At 41.2% G+C, this 26620-nt stretch overlaps 1 non-coding gene across 1 annotated transcript; it reads left to right on the top strand.

Moving 5' to 3' along the window:
* The first annotated feature begins 23434 nt into the window (after window positions 1-23434).
* On the top strand, window positions 23435-23541 carry LOC141634944 (small nucleolar RNA R71). Its single transcript, XR_012539658.1, has one exon. It is a non-coding gene; the product is annotated as a small nucleolar RNA R71 (small nucleolar RNA).
* The last annotated feature ends 3079 nt before the right edge of the window (window positions 23542-26620 follow it).

Genomic DNA, 26620 nt, shown 5'->3' with positions numbered 1-26620 from the left:
GAAAGGGTCATGACATGGAAGCCCGCTTTAAGCTGAAACACATCATTCAAGACATGATCGAGAAAGGAGAATTACCTTTACCTCCACCAACAAAACCAAACAACAAAACAAACCCCTTGGGAATCCATGCTATCTCTGACGACGAGCCAACCTTGGATTGCTCGCACCTCATTTTGCCAATTGATAACGAGGTTAATGCCTTGGAAAAGGATACCCCGGACGGGATATTCGTATTCAGCGCCGCAACCACCATGTTCCAACAGGTTGAGGAGGCCATAGCCAGTCTCTCATAAAGGATTACCCGACTTAAGGACGCTTACCACCGGTTGATTTTCAACCCGCCAACACCGCGCCCGATGGAAGGTCCTCCAAACACCCAAAACTACCCTCACCAGGAAGGATTGCTCCCGCAACCATTCTAGCATGCACCCCAAAATAATCAACCTCACAATAATCAACCCCATAATAATCAACCCCACAATAATCAACCTCACAAAAATTACTCTCACAAAATTACCCCCACAAAAACTTCCCTCACAAAAACTACCCTCCGAGTAATACCCTTCCAAGGTACCCTCGAGATCCCGAAATCAATGGTATCTGGAAAGACGACGCGGAGGATGTCTATATAGTTCTAGGAAAGGGCAAACAAGCAAAAGAGATCGCTCATCTTACCCGGTCCGAACGCCCCTACCAAAACCCGAACAATTCAACAGTCGTTCCAACAATGAATGACCAGGTTGTCCCGGACGTAGACACCCAACCCAAGGTTCCCGAAAAATTGATCCTTAAGCAATTGCAAAAAGCAAAGGCCGAGATTTCAATTTGGCAACTGATTGCTACATCCTTCGAACATCGGCAAGCTTTACTACAAGCCTTGGGAATATTGACAGTTCCCTCTACCTCCTCCCCTGAAGAAGTGGTGGCACACATGATAAAGGATGTCCCCAACATGAAAAACCCAGTCATCTTCTCTAACGAAGATATCCCTCCATTCGGAGCCAACCATAACCTGGCCATATACATCACCGTACAATGCTTAAAAAAGAATGTGCCTATGGTTCTAATGGATGATGGATCTGCGGTTAGTGTCATTCCCCTCAAGACGGCTCATAAACTGGATATCAAAGAAGCTGATTTGGTCCCAACCAATCAAGGAGTACGCGCCTATGACGGCACTCGTCGTAAGGTTGCGGGGCTTATCACCTTGACCATTGCAACTGGACCCTTGGAAAGACAAGCCAGCTTTCAGGTGGTCGATATCAACGCCTCTTTTAACATGCTTCTAGGACGCCCCTAGATTCACGCCGTCAAGGCCGTCACCTCAACCCTTCATCAGAAAATCAGGGTTTCTTTCAACGGGAAAACGATCACAATCCCCGCTTCCCCGATGAAGGCTATCGTGAAAAAGGGAATAGCCTCCAAAGTCATTGAGGAAGACGACAACTAAATGTGGGGATTCCAAGCTGTGAATGCCCTAACCGATGAATCATCACCTTTTGATTGTGACCTGTTCTCCAACCTCACAATCAACCGCATTCTGATGCGCCAGGGTTATTTCCCGGGTCTACCTCTCAATCCGCTGAAAAGCACCTTGCCTCCCTTGAAACAGGCTAAGGTCCCCAACATCCCCTTCGGGCTAGGATTTGAGCCTACCGATGAAGAAATCCAGGAAATGAACCTCCTAATACGGAAACGCAAAAATCACGGGGTCATCCTCCGTCCCTACCATTTGACTCTCAATGGATACTTCGTTCCCGAGGGAGAATCCGAGCTCTATAACGACTTTCCTTAGCCAATCTATGATTCCGTGGCCAAGGTCAAATGCCCGGGTGTATAACTCTTTCAAGACTGCTACTTCATCCCCGACAACACCAAAGCTGCGTCAACCAAATCTGAGTCAACCCCATACCTCGATGGACAAGCCGTCAGTCTCCTCTTCGGAGAGGACAACATCAAGCACCTCGTCTATAAGGACATCATCAACATTGCTCTAAAAGACAACCAGTTCGATCCCACCGCCTTAATCTTTGATACTGACCCAGAGAAAGCTACACAAAGCTGGAGGAAAACTGTCAAGTGGACCGATCATCAAGGCCGCATTCTCAAGATTACAACTGGAGAAGGCCCTATGTTCAAAGAGGGAAGTGAAGAAGAGTCTGAGTCCGAGTAAGAGTCAGAGTCTGTCTTAGCTCCTAGAACTCCTGACGTACCAGTCAAAGTCCCTTTTCCACTATTTTATCACAAACTTGTGGCTGCTTCAGAGGCCGAGTCAACTAGGGTCATCCCTACTCCCATGGAAGGTAGCAACTTGGAGTTTGTTCCAGGGGCCACCTCCTCTCCTGTGTTGCCTCTGACTGCCCATGAGATGTCTGTCCTATTCGAGCTTTTAGCTCAAGTCAACTTAATGAACGCTAAGTTTCCTTATGACTCGTTTCAATTTAACTGTAATGCAATTCTGAACGAATATGAGGATTTTGACTTGAGTGACTACCCACCTCACCTATCTAAAGAACTTGACAAACCAGAAGATAGGACCCCCATCATTGAGGTGACCGAACCTATTAACGTAGGAACCGACAACACCTCAACAACTTAGGATAGGGGCCACCCTTGACCCCTCGGAAAAACAGTAGTTCATTGACCTCCTACACGAATACAAGGATGTATTTGCTTGGTCATACAAAGACATGCCTGGGATCGACAAGGAGATTGCATAGCACAAGATACCCAGTAAACCAGGTGCTAAACCCACGAAACAAAAGTTATGCCGAATGCGCCCTGAAAATCAAGGAAGAGGTGGACAAGTTGTTCAAAGCCGGGTTCATCAAAGTGCCCGAATACTCTGACTGGGTGGCCAACATAGTTCTTGTACCCAAGAAAGACAGGAGAATTCGGGTTTACATCAACTTCATAGATCTGAACAAAGCAAGTCCAAAAGACGACTTCCCTCTGCCATATATTGACATCCTGGTGGACAATACCGCCGAGCACGCCCTATTATCATTCACGGATGGGTATGCTGGGTACAACAAGATTAAAATGGCTGAGGAAGACATGCACAAGACTGCATTCACTGCACAGTGGGGTACATACTGCTACACTATCATGCCCTTCGGTCTAATCAACGCCGGAGCAACTTATCAATGAACCGCCACCACACTTCTACATGACATGATGCACAAGGAGGTGGAGGTATATGTTGATGACATGATCCTTAAATCGAAAGAACTGGACGGCCATATCAGCGCCCTTCGAAAATTCTTTGCTCGTCTGCGGAAATATAACATGAGACTGAATCCTCAGAAGTGTCCATTCGGGGTCACCTCCGGAAAACTCCTGGTACACATCGTCAGCAAGAAAGGCATTGAAATTGATCCTACCAAAATCAAAGCCCTTCAACAAATGCCTCGGCCTAAGAACGAGAAGGAGATTCGGAGATTTTTCGGTCAAGTTAATACATCTGCCGCTTCATAGCCAAACTCACTATGATTTACGAACCGATCTTCAAGAAGCTTCGCGCCTCCAATCACACCGATTGGGATGATGACTGTTAAAAGGCCTTCGACAGGATAAAGGAAATCCTATCCAAACCTCCTGTCCTCATGCCACCTCAACAAGGAATTCCCTTGTCCCTATACCTGATTGTTACCGACACAGCTATGGGAGAAATGCTAGCACAAACAGTCGACGACGAAGATCGAGCTATCTACTACACCAACAAAAAGTTCATCGAGTATGAGACAAGGTACACCTAGCTGGAGAAGACATGCCTTGCCCTAGTATGGTCAACAAAGAAGTTGCGGCACTACATGCTTAGCTACACGGTTCACATCTACTCCAAGATGGACCCTGTCAAATACATTTTCGAAAAACCCGTACTAAACGAAAGGCTCTCTAGATGGACACTCATGCTATCTGAATTTGATCTCAAATTCGTACCCCTCAAGGTTATCAAGGGAAGGGAAGTTGCCGATTTCCTAGCAGAAAATCCCGTCAATGAGGACTCAATTACCGACACATGGTCACTTCCTGACAAAGACATCCTTTGTGCCGACTCCGACGCATGGGACCTATACTTCGACGGTGCATCGAACCAGAGAGGCTTCGGGGTAGGAATCCTTCTAATATCACCGGGGGGAGAACATGTCCTAATCTCAGTCAAACTGGACTTCGCCGTCACCAACAATGCCGACGAATATAAAGCATGCCTCATCGGCCTACAAGCAGCCATAACACTTGGTATCAAGAGACTGATGCCCCACGGCGATTCCTCACTCATCATCAATCAGGTGTCCGGATTATGGAAAATCTGTAGTGACAACTTAGCACCCTACCGAGTAAAAATCAATCAAGAGGCTGAGTTCTTTGACCAAGTCGACTACTTCCACTTGCCACGAGAGGAAAATCAATTCGCTGATGCCCTGGCAAAACTTGCCGCGCTCGTCAACATACCTAACGACATGACATCGATGCCTTTATGTGTCGAGAGAAGGAGCGAGTCAGCTTACATCTGTGCCATCAACAATGACGAGGAGAACCATGTCGAACCTTGGTACCAAGCCATCCTCAACTACAAAAACAAAAATGAATTCCCTCCCAACTCTGATACAAGAGGACAAAGAGCCATCCGTTTACTTGCATCACAATTTGTGATAAACAAAGAACAACTATACAAAAGAACACCCCAAGGGATTCTCCTCCTTTGCATTGATCACCAGAAGGCCAAAAAAGCCATGGGAGAGGTCCACGACGGAGAATGCGACCCTCACATGAGCGCAACGATGCTGACCCGAAAAATCATGCGGTTAGTGGTCGGTCTGCTTTGAGCTTAGATTTCAGTTAATTGTCGTTAGGAGCACCTAGACCAAAACAATATTTATAACTTCACAAAAAACTCTACTACTAGTAAAGAGGCAAGTAAAGGTCGGATCCCAAGGGACGGGTATTGATGTAGGATTTTTGATTACAAGTAGTGGTGTCTAGGGGTGTCACAATTTGGGTTGAGATAAGAAGATCACTAAACTAAATAACAATAAAAGTAAACAAGCAAGATGACTAAAATGAGATGTAAACAATTGATTAAAAGCACCAGGGTGTCATGGGTTCATAGGGGATTCATGGGAATTGATCATACAAACATATTCTCAAATTATAAGCAAGCAATTATTGTTGTGATAGGATCGAGTTGGTTTATATCTTACAATCCTAGGAAGGTTTGGGTCCCGGAGTCGAATCAATTAGATTGTACAACACCTACAAGTCGACTTAATCCTCGCTACTCAACTATATACATGGTCTAATGAGACTGGAGTTGGTTTATGTCTTACAAATCTCATTGAAAAGGTAAGTGATGGATAAAAAATGCAAGGATTCATAGGCTCACATTTCATCAAACAAAACATGTGCATAAGTTGAGATCACAACAAGCAAGCAAATAAATTATGTGAACATATTAAATTAAGCATGAATCATCCCCCATGTTGGTTTACCCTAATTCCTCATTAACCCTAGTTAAAGAAACTACTCACTCATTATCAAGTTTAACATGTTAACAAAGTTGTCAATCATATTAACAAAGCAAAACATGATGAATAAATGAAGCTGATTAACAATAATTAAAAAGGGATTAAGAGACTTATACCTAATGATGATTCCAAAATAATAATGCAAAGAATAATAGAAGTACTTGATGATTGATGGAAGGTTGTCAATCTCCCAATAAACCCAAATAATCTTCAATTACCCAAAATAAAAGATGGACAATAAGAAATTGAGAAAATGAGATTTGTATTAAGACTTGATTAGAAGTTGATTACAAGATTAAAGAGAGATTAGATAATATAAACTACACAAAAGATTGATAAGAAGAACATGATAATCTAATTAGACTAATGAGGTATTTATAGTGTGGATTATGTGCACAAATTATGGTTACTAAGGGCTTAAATGACGATTAAGTCCTTGAGGAATCGCTTCTCTCAAGAAAAGATGCTGGTCTCCTTTTAGCTAGTCTTTCAAAAATATGCGCATCTCGAATGAAGAAGGAAGAGGACGTGTTGCTCTAGAGGGCAATCCGAGCGTTTGCACTCCTATTTTGCCATGAAAATGCAAGGTTTGCACTCCTCTCCTACCAAGGAAACAAAACCTCAAAGAATATGAAAAAAAAAGGAATAAAGATAGTAAATGACCCAAATATGCACTTAAAAGCATAGGAACGAGGCTAATTCGGGGACTAAATATGCTCAAGTATTGATCATATCAAATATCCCCAAACCGAACCTTTGCTCGTCCCGAGTAAAGAGGTGACAAAACTAGGACCCTTGATGCATGTATTTTATATAAGGTTTTTACCTCCTTTTTACACGCATTTCTATACTATTTTTTGTGGCATCTAGCTACAAATACCCACGAATAGTCTACTTTTGTTCGTTTTGTGTAAATTGCAGGAATAGACCAAAGAAAAGATAAATCGAGCCTAAACTCGTTCCATTTGCATGCATTTATGGAGAACAAGGAGCCGGAGCTACGAATCTATCACTTTGAAGACGAACGAGTTGGTTTCAGAAGGTGTCTTAGTGCCTAAACGTGCCAAAATAGCTCGATCGACTACTTTTTTTACTCGATCGAATGCTTTATATCATGAAGATTACACGATCGAGTAACATATTTACTCTATCGAGAAGGCATTACAAGGAGTTACTCGCTCGAGTGGTTTATTTCCACTCGATCGAAGGGATTGCTGCTTAGTTACTCGATCGAGCAGTTTTATTCCACTCGATCAAGTGGTCTGCTTATTTTTTGTGTTTTTCCGCCTATTTTCGTATGGGCTTTTGTAATTAAGCTTTGGATTAGGTTTAAGGGGGAGAATTTCGTGTGCTACTAAAAGGAGTAGACTGTGTAACTCTTCCCTATTGACCACTACTTCACCTTTTTCCATTGCTTCTTTCACTTTACTCTTCTACTACTCTTTTCTACCCGGATTCGGAATTGTAATCGGTATTATCACTCCCTTTATTTCTTAATCGTAATTGCTTCTTGAATTCTCCTTTTCTCTTATTGCTTTTGTTATTGCCTTATTCGATCCCTCTGCTTTCGTTATTATCATGTCTAATTCTCATTATCTATATATTATCGTTGTTGATTCGATAGTAATGTGTAGCTAATTCCTTCTTGCTAAGGCTAGGGAATCCATGATTATGAAGGAAGAGTAATTGAACTATTAGGTTAATGCTTGTGTAGTGCTTGTTGTTAATCACTGCACTTAAATGTATCTGTCTAATTGAGTCGACGCAATTAGGCATTTAAATCATAGTAAACCTTAACCTGGACCAGAAGGTTGGAAAGGGTGAGACTCGTAGCAAACATTAGGGCACCGTAGTGAGGGCGGAAGCTAAGCTATTTGTGCTTTAGAGAGAATTGAGACCGGAAGGAGATATTCACTGCCCATTTGACCATACTTGCATTGACCTGAGACCTAGATTGAGATTGCTTGACTGAATGATCATGGTGAACCGACTGTCTTAGCTGCTTTTTCCTTGTCTGCTTAATCTTTATTCTCCTGCCTTTTTCTCTTTCCCATTCTCATTAGTTTAGAACAACTCGATTAAAACCCTCCAAATCGGTTACCGTGACGAATTTAGACAAAGTTGACATTTTTCCATCTCCCTGTGGAGATCGACCCGACTTCCCTAGCTATATTAGTTAGAGCCAGTTGGTTATTTTTGATAGGTATACGACTGCCCTGTCAAATTTTGGCGCCGTTGCCGGGGAGGTGGCGCAAGTTTATTGCTTTATTTAAGTTTGTCTTTCGTCTCAAGGAACTTTTTCCTTGAGACTGATCTCATTTTTTTTTGTAAAATTTTTTGATTAGTTTCCAGGTTATCTGTTCTATAAGGGAACATTGTCGCACCTGCTCTGCTTTGTAAATTTTATCTGCCAGAATGCCGAATATAGCCAGCCATTCAGAGCCTAATGTGGATTCCCTTCCAAAAGGTTTCTTACTACCCACTACTGAGTCCGGAACTTTTGGAATCCACCCATCTTACATACAGCTGGTCGAGAGAAATCTCTTCAGGGGGGGTACCTGAAGAAGATCCATGCAAGCACATAGAGCTATTTACAGAGTACTGCTCCACCATTCCTCTTGCTACTGGGGTGACACAGGATAAAGTGAAGGGAGTTCTTTTTCCCTTTTATTTAGCTGATGATGCCCGGGAATGGTTGAGGGATTTAGATAGGGAAGCAGCCGGTGTAACCGACTGGAGTTCTCTTGCTTTAGCCTTTTTCAGGCGATATTTTCCACCACAGCGTACCAATGCTTTGAGAGCTCAGATTACTTCTTTTGAGAAATTGCCCACCGAAGACTTGGATGGGGCTTGGACTAGGTTCAAGAAGTTCGTCCGTTCTGTGCCTCATCACGGTTTCAAGCGTTGGTTCCTATGTACCCAGTTTTACAACGGGTTATATCGAAACCAGAGAGCTATTCTTGATAGTGTAGCTAAGGGTAGATTCACTAAAAACGTGGAATATGATCAAGGGTGGCGTCTTATTGAGGAGATGGCCATCCATGTTTCCGAATATGGAAATCCCCGAGGAAACGGGCAAGTCAACGAGTTGGTAGCAGCTGACGTGGAAAGTCCTAGCAAAAGTCTAGGCAATGTGGAGATTACGGAGGTTATGGGTGATAGTGCACAAGTTTGTGCAATTACTGAGCATGTGGAGATATGCGGTACATGCGGCATGGAGGGGCATGACCCCATTGATTGTATGTCGAGAATTGAGCGCGTCCTTGCTTATCAGAAATACAAGCAAGGAGTTCCTTTTTCTCAATTATAGAAATGACAAATGTTTCTACTCCTTCTACGCCAATGCCGCAGCCAAACTCCCCTTCTACAAACGAGGAAATTTCCGAACTGAAATCCTTGATGTTGAACTTAACACAACAGTTTGGGGAGACATGTAGCAAGAATGAAACTGTTATCGTGGAGTTAAGAGAACAAGTCGCGTAATTGACCCTCGCGAAAGACCAAGCCAACCATTCACCGACATGCGACCCAGTTAACGCCATCAATCTCCGAAGTGGCCTTGCTTATGAGGGGCCAAAAATACTAGAAGACGGGGTTGTGATAGCTGATAATACCCCGGATGATGATTTGGACGAGTTTCTGGACGATATCCTTGCTGCGTGCTGTCCAGACACTCGATCGAGTGAAATTTCTACTCGATCGAGTGAAATAATCCATCCAGGTACTTGATCGAGTGACAACCTTACTCGATCGAGAGATGTCCAATTTATAGATGGTCGATCGAGTGCAAATTCTCCTCGATCGATTGAAAAAGATGAAGAAGTCACTCGATCGAGTGAAACAGATGGTCGATCGAGTAAGCCTGAAATAGAAGAGCTCGATCGAGTTAAAATCAAGTGAAACCACTTGATCGAGTGAGGAAAGTACTCGATCGAGTGCCAGAACCAGCGGGGACCGTATTTTGACATCTAATTCCGCTACCGTGTCATCATCCCCTGTTGTGAAGACGTCACGCACTGATAAAGGTAAAGAGAAAGTCGCGGGTCCACTCATTGCTACCAGAGTACCCTTTCCAAGTCGTCTGAAGGACGCGAAGGTCGAGCGACAGTACGGTAAGTTTGTGGACGTTGTGAAGAACCTCCAGGTCACTGTCCCTTTTACGAAACTTATTACCCAAGTACCTACTTACGCTAAATTCATAAAAGATATTGTGACGCGTAAGAGAGAGCTAAGTGAATTTGAGACCGTTTTATTTTTAGAAGAGTCTAGTAATTTACTTTTAAATAAGGCTCCACCTAAAATGAAAGACCCGGGTAGCTTCTCTATTACCTGTGTTATAGGAAATGTGGTTATTGATAAGGCTCTTTGTGATTTAGGAGCCGACGTCAGTGTCATGCCCCTATCTATCTGCAAGAAATTCAATATGGGTAATCTTAAATTGACTAATATTACCCTACAGATGGCTGGTAGATCTGTTAGGCGAACCTTGGGTGTCTTGGAGGACGTGCCTGTGAAAACAGGCAAGTTCTTTATACCAGTAGATTTTATTATCCTAGATATAGCTGAGGACACCCGGACCCCGATTATATTAGGAAGACCGTTCCTTTGTACAGCTGGGGCTATTATTGATGTCAAACAAGGGCGTTTGACTCTTGCAGTAGGGGATGACACGATTACTTTCAGTCTGCCTAGAACTTTAGCTCGGCAAATGATAAAGGACACGTGTTATTCTGTTGACATAATTGACGAGTCTATTTATGACTTCTGGGTTGGTTCTTTTATAAAGGACCCACTGGAAGCCCTTATGCTTTTGGATGAGTGTGCAGATAACCCAGATGATGATGATGCTGTGTTGGATTTGCTTATAGATGATTTAGATGAGCATGAACTCACCGACGTTGAGGGAGAGCAAGTGGAACAGATGATCAGTACCCTTTTCTCCATTGAGGTAAAGGTGCCTGAGCGTAAGCCTCTTCCCTCTCATCTAAAATATGTTTTCTCAGATGATACTGAGCGATATCCAGTCATCGTTAGTGCTAAACTTGATAATGATCAGCTGACTTCCTTGTTAGTTGTGCTTAAGAAAAACACGAAAGCTTTGGGTTATTCTTTGGACGACATCAAGTGGATTAGTCCCGATATTTGTATGCACATGATAGAGCTGGAGGAAGATCACAAAACTTGCAGACAGGGTCAGCGTCGGCTGAACCAGAAGATGCAAGATGTTGTGATGGCTAAGGTAATGAAGCTGTTGGATGCAGGTATTATCTATTCTGTTGGTCATTCTAAGTGGGTGAGCCCAGTGCAGGTGGTCCCGAAGAAAGGAAGGACTACCGTGGTTAAGAATGACAAAAATGAGTTAATACCCACTCGAGTAGTAACTGGTTGGCTGATGTGTATAGATTACAGACAGCTGAATGCCGCCACCAAGAAAGATCACTTTCCCCTTCCTTTTATTGATCAAATGGTAGAAAGGTTTGCTTCTCATAAGTTTTTCTACTATTTAGACGGGTATTCAGGGTTCTTCCAGATCCCTATTCACCCAGACGATCAAGCTAAGACTATGTTCACTTGTCCTCAGGGCGTGTTTGCTTATCGCAGGATGCCTTTTGGTTTATGTAATGCCCCTGCTACCTTCCAAAGGTGCATGATGGGGATATTTTTAGAGTATATTGAGTCTATTATGGAAGTTTTCATGGACAATTTCAGTGTTTATGTCTGTCTAACCTTGATAAAGTGTTGCAGCGCTGCATTGAGGTTAATCTCGTGCTCAACTGGGAGAAGTGCCATTTCATGGTCAACAAGGGAGTTGTCTTAGGGCACTTTGTTTCTGATAGGGGAATAGAAGTTGATAAAGCAAAAGTGGAAGTGATTCAGCAATTACCTCCTCCTGTTAATGTTAAAGGAGTGAGAAGCTTCCTTGGTCACGCCGGCTTCTATCGCCGTATTATCAAGGATTTCTCAAAAATTGCTAAACCACTTACACAGCTGCTACTTAAGGATTCCCATTTTGTATTTACTGATGAGTGTCTTTCTGCTTTTAACAGGTTGAAGCAGGCTTTGGTCTCCGCGCCGATCATACAGCCTCTCGACTGGGATTTGTCGTTTGAGATAATGTGTGATGCCAGTGACTATGCACTAGGAGCGGTGCTAGGCCAATGGAAAGACAAAGCTTTAAATGCAATCTACTATGCGAGCCGAACTCTGGATGAGGCTCAAGTGAAGTACACCGCCACTGAAAAAGAGCTGCTAGTTGTAGTTTATGCCTTAGAGAAATTTCGTTCTTATTTGATTGGGTCAGAAGTTACTGTTTTTACTAACCATGCAGCTTTGAGGCATCTCCTTGCCAAGAAGGAGGCTAAGCCACGGCTATTGAGATGGATACTCCTTCTCCAGGAGTTTGATTTGCAGATTAAAGATAAGAAAGGAGTTGAGAACGTTGTAGCTGATCATCTATCGCGACTGTCGCAACAAGTGGGGGAAGATTCTCTACCTATTGATGAGTCTTTTCCTGATGATTCTTTATTTTATATATTATCGTCTATTGTTAACCAAGAGCCTCGGTATGAGATATAGCTAATTACGTTGTCAGTGGCAAGCTGCCGCCTGACCTTTCTCATTAGCAGAGGAAGCGTTTTCTGTATAACGCTAAGCAGTATTTTTGGGACGATCCTTATTTATTTAAGGAATGTGCAGACGGTCTCTGAGACGGTGTATTCCGCAGATGGGAGACCAAAGTAGTCTGGAAGGCTGTCACTCCTCTTCTTATGGTGGTCACCACGGTCCATCGCGCACCGTGGCTAAGGTACTTCGATCCGGGTTTTTGGCCTTCTTTGTTTGCTGATGCTAAGTCTTTTGTTTCAGCTTGTGATGCCTGCCAACGATCAGGGAACATTTCAGAGAGACATGAGATGCCAGAAAATGGTATCTTAGAGGTTGAGGTTTTCGATGCCTGGGGCATTGATTTCCAAGGACCTTTCCCGTCTAGTAAAGGTAACAGGTACATTTTAGTAGCTGTAGATTATGTGTCGAAGTGGGTTGAGGCGATTGCCTCACCTCATTGTGATGCCAAGACCGTGATAAAAATGTTTAAAAAGGTCATATTTCCCCGATTTGGTGTCCCTAGGGTCGTCATTAGTGATGGGGGAATGCACTTTAAAGAAAAGAAACTAACTTCCATTCTGTCTAAGGTTGGTGTTCAACACCGGCGTGGTTTGGGGTATCATCCCCAAACTAGTGGTCAGGTCGAGGTCTCCAATCGCGAGATCAAAGAGATCTTGTCTAAGGTAGTTTCTAAATCATGGAAAGACTGGAGTCTTTAATTAGAAGACACATTATGGGCCTACAGAACTGCCTTTAAGACATCGATTGGTGCATCACCTTATCGGTTAGTTTATGGGAAATCATGTCATTTACCTGTTGAGTTGGAATGTAAAGCTTGGTGGGCAATTCGTGAGCTTTACTTTGATCCTAAGTTGTGTGGTCAGAATCGTCTTTTGCAGCTAGATGAATTTGAAGAGTTTAGGCTCAATGCCTATGATAGCTCACGCATTTACAAGGAAAAGACGAAGAGATGGCATGACAAAAGAATTTTACCTCGGGAATTTCATGTCGGGCAAAAAGTGCTGGTGTTTAATGCCCGACTGCGATTATTTCCTGGCAAGCTGAAGTCCAGGTGGAGTGGTCCTTATACAATGATAGCTGTCACTAAATTTGGATCCGTTGAGCTAGAAAGCCCCGAGGGAAACCGGTTCAAGGTGAATGGGCAATATGTGAAGCATTATCACGAAGCAAATGAAGCAGACAATCGTGTTGAAGTCTTGTACTTCGACGAGCTTGACGCGCCAGTTAATTGATGCCAGAAAGGTCGTGCGGGCGCTCTTAATCCTCCGCTCTCCGGAAGGAAACCTGAACTGTTTTGTTGTATTTTTGTTGAACTATTTCTTTGCCTTTAGTTTTTTTTTTAACTTTAAACGCTAAACTATGCGTCTTTTGTACTTCCCTTACTTCTTATACGTGTTTTGCAGGTGCATCAACTCGATCGAGTAGTTTTTCTACTCGATCGAGCACTTTTGCTTTGGGAATAACTCGATCGAGTACCATATATACTCGATCGACAACCTGCACATTCACGTCCACTCGATCGAGTAACAATTTCACTCAATCGAGCCTTTTTGACACCAATTCACTTGATCGAGCTATTCCAAGCCGCTCGATCGAGTTGTTTCGTCTCGAGCTGCTACTTTTCGTCTGTTGAGCTACTGCTAGCCTTTTTTACCTCCCATGTCCATGGTCGGTTTGGGGAGGTCCCTCTTCATGACGTTTTGTAAGTTTTCCGACTCCACTTATCCTTTTCTTCTTATTTTGCATTTCTTTCCCTATTTTTGGTACAATGAGGGCATTGTACGGTTTGGTTTGGGGAGGTATGCATCCATATCCGTGTCTGCATGTTTTTCTGTATTTCTGTTCGCACATTTATTTACTTCCGCATGCATTGTATTGTCGTTCTTAAATTCAAAAATTCACAAAATTTTCAAAAAATTTCACGTTTAATTTGAGTCGGAACGTTTAAACTTTGACGCTGCATTGAATCCTTACCTCTGCCTTGCATATTCTTGACAATTAGTTGGCATGATAATGTGCATGATCTACGAGTTTTTGTTTCTCTCTGATCTGAACAAATAGACTTGACTCATATATTGGCAAGCTACATTACATTATGAGGTTAGAGCTCTACAAACTGGTGACATTCATGACCGGTTTCATTTAGGATGTGAGTAGTACTCTCTGTAAAGCATGTAACATTAATTGGCATAAGCATGAGTTTAGTCTTCTTAATACCTGTATGCATTCGGTCTGTGGATGGTGACACAAGTAGGAGAGGCAGTTCGCTTTATTTCATTCTACCCATGAGCCTTACATAGCCAAATTGCCCTTTTTGTCCTACTAGCTACAAACTATAATGTTTCCTACCCTAGCCAAGCTAGTGATGAGTAGCTGTTTGGAATGCTTCACTGCAGTCTGGTTATATATCTGATTTCAGAAGTTGGTGGAAGAATCGAAGGGAGTGAAAAGAAGGAAATGCTGAAAGAAAAATGAAAAAAAAAAAGAATGAAAAGAAAAAATTGGAAATATGAAAAAAGAGTTGAAAGAAAGAAAAAATCATATGCCAAAGACGAAAAAATTGTATGGATGATTTTCACTCCCATGGCCTATTTATATTTTATGGGGAGTTGACAAGTTTATGGTGTATTGTGAGTTGAGTGCATTGAATTTGTACCGTTCTGTATTGTTATATTGAGTACGAAGTTGGGATGCAGTTTCATAATTTGGTCCGTGCTGCTAGTTTGGCTACTAACTCCACATATCCAAATTCATCTTAGCCCCTTCTTACCCATTACCTCACTTACCCAAATGTAAGTCCTCGGCATGTGTCTTGGTCATTAGTTTGGTTAGAATGCATATGTACGGATGTAGAGACTTTATTCATGTTAACTGCATGCATGTTCTTATAGGTCGAGTTAGGTGACTGTATTTACTTCTTTCTATCTCTCACATATATACTCACCTTATGCCTGAATTTGAGTGATGAGCGACCCGTGAGAGTCCGATATCTTTGAGTCTTGCAAGGTCGACGGTTGAGTAAGTTTGAAACATCTATTTAACTCGTTTGCACTTATCATTTGCCACTTTGTTAGTTGTTGCATTAAACTGATTTTGGCGGATGATTTGTAGCTGATGCGTTGGTCCCGTTCCACTGTTTATTCTTAGTTGCATTCATAATTTGCTTGGGGACAAGCAAAGGTTTGGTTTGGGGAGATTTGATCCGTGTATTTTATATAAGGTTTTTACCTCCTTTTTACCCGCATTTCTATACTATTGTACGTGGCATCTAGCTACAAATACCCCCGAATAGTCTACTTTGGTTCGTTTTGTGTAAATTGCAGGAATTGACCAAAGAGAAGATAAATCGAGCCTAAACTCATCCCATTTTCATGCATTTATGGAGAACAAGGAGCCGGAGCTAGGAATCGATAACTTTGAAGACGAACGAGCTGGTTTCGGAAGGTGTCTTAGTGCCTAAACGTGCTAATATAGCTCGATCGACTACTATTTTTACTCGATCAAATGCTTTATATCATGAAGATTACACGATCGAGTAACATATTTACTCGATCGAGAAGGCATTACAAGGAGTTACTCGATCGAGTGGTTTCGAAGGGATTGCTGCTTAGTTACTCGATCGAGCGGTTTTATTCCACTCGATCGAGTGGTCTGCTTATTATTTGTGTTTTTCCACCTATTTTCGTATGGGCTTTTGTAATTAAGCTTTGGATTAGGTTTAAGGGGGAGAATTTCGTGTGCTACTACAAGGATTAGACTGCGTAACTCTTCCCTATTGACCACTACTTCATCTTTTTCCACTGCTTCTTTCACTTTACTCTTCTACTACTCTTTTCTACTCGGATTCGGAATTGTAATCGGTATTATCACTCCCTTTATTTCTTAATCGTAATTGCTTCTTGAATTCTCCTTTTCTCTTATTGCTTTTATTATTGCCTTATTCGATCCCTCTGCTTTCGTTATTATCATGTTTAATTCTCATTATCTATATATTATCGTTGTTGATTCGATAGTAATGTGTAGCTAATTCCCTCTTGCTAAGGCTAGGGAATTCATGATTATGAAGGAAGAGTAATTGAACTATTAAGATAATGCTTGTGTAGTCCTTGTTGTTAATCGCTGCACTTAAATGTATCTGTCTAATTGAGTCGACGCAATTAGGCATTTAAATCATAGTAAACCATAACCTGGACCAGAAGGTTGGAAAGTGTGAGACTCGTAGCGAACATTAGGGCACCGTAGTGAGGGCGGAAGCTAAGCTATTTGTGCTTTAGGGCGAATTTAGACCGGAAGGAGATATTCACTGCCCCTTTGACCATACTTGCATTGACCTGAGACCTAGATTGAGATTGCTTGACTGAATGATCATGGTGAACCGACTGTCTTAGCTGCTTTTTTCTTGTCTGCTTAATCTTTATTCTCCTGCGTTTTTCTCTTTCCCATTCTCATTAGTTTAGAACAACTCGATTAAAACCCTCCAAATCGGTTACCGTGACGAACTTAGATAAAGTTGACATTTTCCCATCTCCCTGTGGAGATCGACACGACTTTCCTAGATATATTAGTTAGAGCCAGTTGGTTATTTTTGATAGGTATACGACTGCCCTGTCAACCCTTATTTAAACTAACCTACTAATATAGCCGATATGAGACAATTAGCGGGTCTCACTCCGCCCCTTCAATTCACAACAAGACAACCATGTGGTAGGATGCCTTTTTGCAAGGCAAGGTGGGTCTTGCCGAAATGGTGACACATGCAATCATTAAAGCACACAAAATCAAGTAATGGATGCATTTACAGAAAGAATAGCCACTTTCCTCATCTAAGTGGCGGAAGATATCTAAAGGGGAAGCAATTCAAGGGTACACACTCCTTCATAGATATGGTTTCTTCAAACTACTAGGCCTAGAAGGATACAAATAAATCACCTCCAAGTTGTGTCAAGCTAGGGTACCTTTGTCCTCAATCGTTAAATGCTTTTTTCAAGAATAGACTCCCTATGGTGTTAGAAACACTAGAGGATCGCGGAATACCCCTTCTTGCCTAGACAAGAAGAAGGGTCGTCCCCTCTCTACCATGCATAAAAATGAATACGATGGATAAAGGGATCAATAGTATTTGAGTTTCATTTTGGGAGTTTACTTTTGTTGTTGTTTTTCCCCCCAATTTCTTGTGGCATTTGACATTTGAGAACACTTTCCTTTTGCCATTTCTTTTGATTTTTAGCATTTCAATACTTGACAACTTTCAACTTTTCGCATTTTATTTTGAACATATTCCAAGTCACCCCATTTGTAGTGAGGGTGCTTGTATTTGAAGTATTAGGAGTCTATTTTTGCTCCTCTATTCTTTTGATGCATTTTGCAAACTTTTTGACATTTCATTTCATTTCTTGAACTCAAATTTTTGAACAATTTTTGTGCCCATTCCCTTTGATGACAAAATGTGGTAGAATATGGATGAATGATGGTTGCATGGTTTCATGGGTCACCTTGGAATAAACGGTAGCCAAGGAGTTATCACACCACAAGGTACTCTTGACTAGGCCTTAATTCATGGGTCAAAGGATACTAGCATGACACATCCTAGGGTGTTTTACAAGTATTCTAACAAGCAAAGTCTTAAGAAGAAAAAGCATCTACTAGGGCCGATGTACACTTGTCAAGCTTCCCAAATAGACGGGTTCGCAAAATTTTTCCTAAATGCAACTATATGCCATGATGCAACTAACATTTATACATCCTAATGCATATGCTTCTACCAACTAATATGCCAAATAATCTAAATGCAATCCTATAATCACATTGTTTATACCGCATCAATAAAAATAAAGCCACATTGTCATTAACATAAAGAGGAAAAAAAAGATTGGAAAGATCATACCATGCGGTCTTCAATATCCTCATGTCTCGGATGTGGCGTAGTCAATCAATGTGAACAAGGATGAACAAACACAATATATACAAAACAATATATACATGACTACACTACAAAGGAAATGAACTTGTTTTTGGATTTTCAATTTTTCAATTTTTTTGGGTTTTTCGAAATTTTTGATTTTTTTTGGATTTTGAATAAAAGTCAAGTTAGAATTTTCCATCCCCACACTAGTATGGACATTGTCCTCAATGGCCAATACGATAGGAAATTATGCAATGAATATGCATGATTTCTAAACTAAATGCAAGCTATACTAAACTACACTAAATGATGCATGTGTTTTTGTTATGGTGGAGAGCATAATTTAAATTAGCTCCCAAAGCATATGCATGGACTTCTCCAAACCAAAATAGACATTATTTCTAATGTCATGAATTTCGGGGGAGTTTATGCACATGGAATGCAATGCATGAAACTAAAGATTGTCATTTTGGATTTTACAAGTCGGGAACAAAGATAAAGAACACCTTAATGAAGCCAAGGTTTTAGTCCTCCAATGTTGCTAGGACTCCACAAAATGATCAAGATAAAATAAAAACAAGAGAAGTAGACAAACCATAAGGGAGGTGTAAGAATGTAGGAGCCTCCAAAGTTTGCTAATCCTCACCTATTGTATCATCATCATCATCTCTTGAGGTATCATCAACCTCCATAGATGTGGAATCATGTCCACTCTCACTTTCACTTGCTTGTTCTTCCTCACTTTCATGTTCCTCTTCTTAGACTTCTTCTTCTCCTTCTTGGTCACCACCCTCTTCAACAACCATATCCTCTCCACCCGGTCTACCACCACTAGGAATGCTAGTAAAGAATACTTCCCTATCCGCCCAACTAGGCAAAGGACAAGACGGATCAAGAAGTCCTTGCCTAGCTAGATGTAGGAGGGGGGATATTAGGCCTTGTAAGCATCCACTCTATCATTGTAAGCTTGCTTATGCATTTCCCTCATGAGTAGAGTCAAGTAATCATTTCCCACTTCGACATCTTTGGCTTTGAACTCGTGGTATTCAAATGGGTAAGGTGGGGTGATAATGGAGGAGGAGGGCTCGGAAATTTCGCCCCTTTGTTGTTGAATGATATACTCGGTCTCTTCGGAGAGTGGGAGAAGGTAGTTCAGTCGATGAACATTCAATCGGCAAATTTTGGAAGGCAAGGTGAAGTTTCTAGCTTCATTTGTTAACCACCCATATTTGTTGTCAAGAGTGTCGTGCTTGACCCACTTAATCTTGTGAATCATGGTGTCCATATCAACAAGATGGCCTCCTTTAACCGGCATATAAGTGTTTTTTTTGTTGAAATCCCGATTAAAATGCTTAGCCAAATGGGTAACTAGTCCTCCATTGACAATAAAGGCGGTGCCTTCTTTTCCACAATCGACATTAAGCCATCAAGCAACCAAAAGTCTTAGAGGATTGTATGGCTTGGTAAATTCCCTCCCAATGTTCAAGGCCGACTCACGAAGAATACAATCGAGCTTGGTAAGATGATTTGTGCCATTTCTAGCTATCAAAGTATTCCCAATGACCTTATGCCATACTCTAATGCCCGGATGGTGGACTAAGAGAGTATGACAATCATGAAAGCGTATGAATTTCTTTCCGGAAATTGCCATCCAAAGAGGAGCGGGGTCATACTTGATAGGAGTCTTTGTATATTTCGGGTTATCACTAAGGCCTAATATCTTACCCAATTCGCCATAAGTTATGCGTCTATCAACATTTTCAAGACAAAACTCGATGTTGGCTCGAGTCTCCACCCTTGTGACTTTCAAAGAACTTAAAAATTCCAAGGTGAGGGAGGGGTATGTCAATTCCTTCATTGTAAACAATTTACCCAATCCCATAGACTCAAAGAAGGTTTTGGTTTGTTCAAGAACACCCAACTTTGACAATGCATCTTCACAAATAAACTTAGTAGGCATGATGGTTTTCTTAGCAAAGTGAATGAATTTCTCCCTATGAGAGTCGGAAGTGAAAATTACCTCCGGATAATTAGATAATTGTTCAATGACTGGAGTTGTTGATGTTGTAGCTTCCAAATGGTGATTTTGTTGTTGAACCTCCAACCTTGCCTCATGGACTACCAATGCCTTTGACAATTGTTTTGCTTGAAGATCTAGTTGCCTTTTGGAAAGTGTCTTCTTTTGGGGTGCCTTGTTGCCTCCTTTAGTTCTTGTCATTCTCCTTTGCTTGATTACACCAATGAAAGATTGAAATCTTCAATTTTTAGTAATGCCCAAATTGATTTAGGATGAATGAATGTTGCTTTGTATCCTAAAAATCGACTCAAAAGTTGAAGATTTTGGTGTTTGAATCACTTGTTGTTGCAAAAGGAGTGATTAATTTTTGTTGTGAGTAAGTTTGGATTTGATTTGGTTGAGGAAATTTGATTTTGTTGATGGAGAGGATGAGGATTTTGGGGTTTTTGGGTTTTGGGTAGTGTTTGTAGGTTGAAGAAATGAGAATGAAAGGGAGAAGAGGATTTAAAATAAGCGTTATATTTGAAAATGCAGTGGAGGGCGAGCGGTCCAGGTGTCAGGACGCTCGGATTCCTCAATGTTTGGCTCAGGAAAAGACGCCACAGGACGAGCGTCTTTCTGGAAAGACGAGCGGATTTTGTGTGCAGGGAAGAGTGTCTTTCTAGGTGGACGCTCGGATTCCTTTACAGAGAAAATCCCATATTTTTGCTGCAAAAAGACGAGCGTCTTTTGTGAAGGACGACCGTCCAGAATAAGACGAGCAGATTCTCAGCTGAGACGCTCAGATTCTTTGTCAGACCAGATTTTTGATTTCTGCAGTTCTACTAGATGAGCGTCTGGTGACTTGGACGCTCGGGTTTTTTCAGGACGAGCGGATTGTCCATTTGGCCGCTCGGATCCTTCCTTGACCACACGGATCCAGGTCCATCCGTGGTTACTTCGTAACCCGTGTCATTTTCATTCTTCAATTCTAGTGTTCTTCATTGTAGGGGCACTACAAAGGCATGAATAGCTAGGCAATTGTTATCCCTACACTAAGGTAAAGCACTACATATCAATAAAATCATAAGTCCCTCCCTTACTTCTCTCAAAATGATGAATATCTTGATCAAGGCACAAAAATATAAATCCAAAAATGACAAAAATGCAATGTAATAATTGAAATGCAAGTTAGGGAGTTAGAATATTTACAAATGGTGGTTTAGGGAGGACTCCACCAAACTCTCATCCAATGTGAGATGTCAAGGGGGCATGTTCAAGGTGTTGTTGATGTTACTCAACACCTTGAAGAAGTAGTCGAAAGCTTGCTCATTATCATGATAAAGGTCCTCAATAGATTTTTGCATTTGTTGTTCTCCATGATGGTCTTGATTTATAGCATTACCAATATAGGGATTGAATATCCCTTCAAACTCATCATCCCAAAGACCGCAAACTTCGTCTATTTGATCATTAAAAGTTTCTTGAGTTGATGGAGACAACTCTCCTTCTTTCTTGACTTGGCTAATGAGGCCATCTTCTTCACTTGTCATGGGTGAGCTTTTCAAGCTCTCATTGTTGCAATTTCCTTGTTCTTTTGATGGAGCACCATCCACTTTCTTTTTCCATTGAAATTCCAACTTCTTCCTATCATCCTTCCGGCTATAATGATCAACCATAAAACATGGCTCATGCAATCGGGGAGCTCTTATGGTCTTGTCAAGATTGAAAGTGATGGTTTCATGTCCCACTTCAAGGGTGAGTTCTCCATGCTTCACATCGATCACCGCTCCCGCGGTGTGCAAGAAAGGTCTTCCTAAGATAATAGGAATGTTGGAGTCTTTTTCCATGTCAACAATAACGAAATCCACCGAGATGAAGAACTTTCCAATTCTCACGGGAACATCTTCCCATACCCCTAAAGGTGTCTTTGTTGTTCTATCCGCCATTTGAAGCGTGATGTTGGTACATTTGAGTTCTCCCATTCCTAGCCTCTTGCTAACCGAATATGGCATGACACTAACACTTGTCCCAAGGTCACATAAAGCTTTGTTGATTGTAGTGTCACCAATAGTGCATGGAATGAAGAAACTTCCCGGATCCTTGAGTTTTGGAGGTGAAATCCCTTGAAGGATGGCACTACTCACCTTAGTGAAGGCAATAGTCTCAAGATTCCGGATTTATTTATTCTTCGTAAGGATGTCCTTCATGTACTTTGCATAGGCCGGAATGTAATTGATCAATTCCGTGAAAGGAATCGAGACTTCTAAATTCTTCACAATTTCCGTAAATTTTCCAAGTTGGTCATCAAACTTAGGCTTAGCTTGACGACTCGAGAATGGAAGTCTAATCACAATGGGCTCCTTCTCTTTGGCCTTTTCTTCACTTTTCTTTGAAATTTCTTGATTGGCGGGCTATTCTTCCTTAGAGTTTTGCACAACTCTCTCCTTGTCACTAGCTTCCACAACTTTATCCTCAACTTGCTTCTTTGTCCCTTCATATCTCGTACCACTCCTCAAGTGAATGACACTAACCGTTTCATGTCTTGGGGGATTACTTTGAGGTGGTAATTGATCCTTTTGTCTTTGAAAGCTTGAAGATGCTAGTTGGGTCATTTGAGTTTCCAACATTTTTGTGTGGGCTAGGATGTTGTTGATGGTGATGTCTTTTGCTTGGCTATCTTTTTGCATTTGAGTGAAAAATTCGTGTTGATTATTTTGCATTTGGAGGACCGCTTTTTGAACATCAAAACCTTGGTCATTTTGTTGATTGTATGGAGTTTGATTTTGATAATCTTGGTTTTGGTTGAAAAAGGGTCTTTGATTTTGGTTTCTCATGGGAGGTGGGGTGTATGTTAGTTGAGGGTTTTGAACATTTTGGCTTTTATATGAGAGATTTGGGTGGAATTTGGTGTTTTCATTGAAATAGTTGAAATATGGGGTACCACTTTTGTATGCTTGAAAAGCATTCACTTGCTCATTTGTTCCCCTACATTCACTTTGGTCATGTCCCAAAGTTCCACAATTCTCACATATCCCACTTGGGATTGATGAAGATGCCACCATGGCATTAACATGATGCTTTGGTGATTTTGAGGCTTCTTCAAGCTTAGCGATAGCCTTCTCAAACTTCAAGTTGATGGTATCAATATGAGCACTAAGTTGAGCACCCAATTGAGTAATAGAGTCCACTTCATGCTTTCCTCCTCTAGCAGCCTTGCGAGGTCTACTATATTGTGAATTATGAACCGCCATTTGCTCAATCTTATTCCAAGTTTGATTATCGTCAACTTCGGTGAACATACCATTTGATCCCATGTTGAGAATGTTTCTTGAGTCTTCATAAAGACCATTCCAAAATTGTTGTACCAAGAACCACTCGCTAAGTCCATGATAAGGACATGAGCGACAAATTCCTTTGAATCGCTCCCAAGCTTCATACAAATATTCTTCGTCCCTTTGCTTAAAACCCGTAATTTGAGCTCTTAGCATGTTAATATTTTCCGGAGGGTAGAATTTTTTGTAGAAGGCTAGAGCCAACTTCTTCCAATAGTCAATTCCAAGAGTAGCCTTATCAAGGCTCTTCAACCACTGTTTCGCGGTACCAATTAGAGAAAAAGGAAATAAGACCCATCGAATTTGGTCTTGAGTCACTCCGGTTTGTGAAATCGCATCACAATAGTTACAAAAAGTCTCCATGTGAGAATGAGGGTCTTCACTAGGCATCCCCCCAAATTGGCTTCTTTCGACTAATTGGATAAATGCGGATTTTTCAATGAAATTTCCGGTTAAGTGTTGTGGTGTGGGAGTTCCATTGGGTAGGTTCTCCTCGGTTGGTACGGAATGTGATGAAAACTTAGGCATTGTGGGGTGATTGTGTGGTTGATTTTGTGTTGGGTTCTCCTCACCTTCTCTTGAAAAAGGATTGATGAACTCAATAGTATTTGGTTGAATATCTACAACCTCACCAATACCTCTCAAAGTATTTCTAGCAAGTCTTCTATTAGTTGTCAAAATCCTTTCAATTTCGTGATCAATGGGTAACAAGTTACCTTGTGATCTTTTAGACATGCAAAATATCAAACAACTCGAAAACAATTAGAACAAACCTTGAGGAGTTTTAATTCCCCAAGGCAAAGAAAGACACAACTAATAACAATCAAAGAAAATCAAATCAAGTTAACACCGTCCCCGGCAATGGCGCCATTTTTGGTCGAGCCCGCTTTGAGCTTAGATTTAGGTTACTTGTCGTTAGGAGCACCTAGACCAAAACAATATTTATAACTTCACAAACAACTCTATTACTAGTAAAGAGGCAAGTAAAGGTCGGATCCCAAGGGACGGGTATTGATGTAGGATTTTCGATTGCAAGTAGTGGTGTCTAGGGGTGTCACAATTTGGGTTGAGATAAGAAGATCACTAAACTAAATAACAATAAAAGTAAACAAGCAAGATGACTAAAATGAGATGTAAACAATTGATTAAAAGCACTAGGGTGTTATGGGTTCATAGGGGATTCATGGGAATTGATCATACAAACATATTCTCAAATTATAAGCAAACAATTATTGTTTTGATAGGATCGAGTTGGTTTATATCTTACAATCCTAGGAAGGTTTGGGTCCCGGAGCCGAATCGATTAGATTGTACAACACCTACAAGTCGACTTAATCCTCCCTACTCAACTATATGCATGGTCTAATGAGACTCGAGTTAGTTTATGTCTTACAAGTCTCATTGAAAAGGTAAGTGATGGGTAAAAAATGCAAGGATTCATAGGCTCGCATTTCATCAAACATAACATGTGCATAAGTTGAGATCACAACAAGCAAGCAAATAAAATATGTGAACATATTAAATTAAGCATGAATCATCTCTCATGTTGGTTTCCCCTAATTCCCCATTAACCCTAGTTAAGGAAACTACTCACTCATTATCAAGTTTAACATGTTAACAAGGTTGTCAATCATATTAACAAAGCAAAACATGATGAATAAATGAAGATGATTAACAATAATTAAATAGGGAATAAGAGAATTATACCTAATGATAATTCCAAAATAATAATGCAAAGAATAATAGAAGTACTTGATGATTGATGGAAGGTTGTCAATCTCCCAATAAACCCAAATAATCTTCAATTACCCAAAATAACAGATGAACAATAGAGAAATTAAGGAAATGATATTTCAAATATCATTTCCTTAATTTCTCTATTGTTCATCTTTTATTTTGGGTAATTGAAGATTATTTGGGTTTATTGGGAGATTGACAACCTTCCATCAATCATCAAGTACTTCTATTATACTTGATTAGAAGTTGATTACAAGATTAAAGAGAGATTAGAATAATATAAATTACACTAAAGATTGATAAGAAGAACATGATAATCTAATTAGACTAATGGGGTATTTATAGTGGGGATTAGGTGCACAAATTAGGGTTACTAAGGGCTTAAATGACGATTAAGTCCTTGAGGAATCGCTCCTCTCAAGAAAAGATGCGGGTCTCCTTTTAGCTAGTCTTTAAAAAATATGCGCATCTCGAATGAAGAAGGAAGAGGATGTGTTGCTCTGGAGGACAATCCAAGCGTCCAAAAGGTCGGGACGAGCGGATTGTATAGGTGTTGGACGAGCGTCCTGGTGGTTTGGACGAGCGTCCTGTGGAGCTTCTGGACGGGCGTCCCGAGGGGTGAGACGCTCGGGCCCCAGTTCAGCTTTTTTCTTCTTTTCTTCTTCCAACAATCCTCCGGGATTTTATCGAGGATGCAAGGATCTTCTTCATCATTGCCCATCTACTACATTATGTACAAAGGCCTTCTAGTCTTGTCTTCTCTTTGATGCTTGGTCATTAGATTCGATCAATTTAGCTCTATTTTGACATGAAAATGCAACGTTTGCACTCCTCTCCTACCAAGGAAACAAAACCTCAAAGAATATGCAAAACAAAGGACTAAAGATAGTAAATGACCCAAATATGCACTAAAAAGCATAGGAACGAGGCTAATTCGGGGACTAAATATGCTCAAATATTGATCGCATCAGTTAGGCTACTACTGGACCACCATGGAAGTCGATTACAGAAACTACGTCAAACATTGCTATAATTGCCAAATCTTCGACAACATACAACACATACCACCATCCCTTTTCTACACCATGACATCACCCTGGCCTTTCTCGACCTGGGGCATCGACATCATCAGGAAGGTCAACCCGGTGGGCACCAAAGGGCATTGCTTCGTCCTCGTCACCATCGACTACTTTACCAAATGGGTGGAAGCACAGTCCTATGCAGTCGTGACCGCCAAACAAGTGGCTAGGTTCATCCAGGACAACATCATTTGCAGATATGGGGTACCCCATGAGATCATCAGCGACCAAGGCTCTTACTTCCGGGCGGAAACACAAGCCTTGTTAGACAAATACAAAATCAAACGAGATCAATCATTCCTCTATCGTCTCCAAACCAACGGAGCGGTAGAGGCAGCAAACAAAACTATTGTCACCATCATCAAGAAGATGCAAGATAATTACCGTGATTGGCCGAGCAAACTCCCATTCGCACTCTG

Source organism: Silene latifolia, chromosome Y, assembly GCF_048544455.1.
Source record: "Silene latifolia isolate original U9 population chromosome Y, ASM4854445v1, whole genome shotgun sequence".
Lineage (NCBI taxonomy): Eukaryota > Viridiplantae > Streptophyta > Magnoliopsida > Caryophyllales > Caryophyllaceae > Silene > Silene latifolia.
Note: the sequence above shows the minus strand (reverse complement) of the source record. Positions and strands in the feature narration are given on the sequence as shown.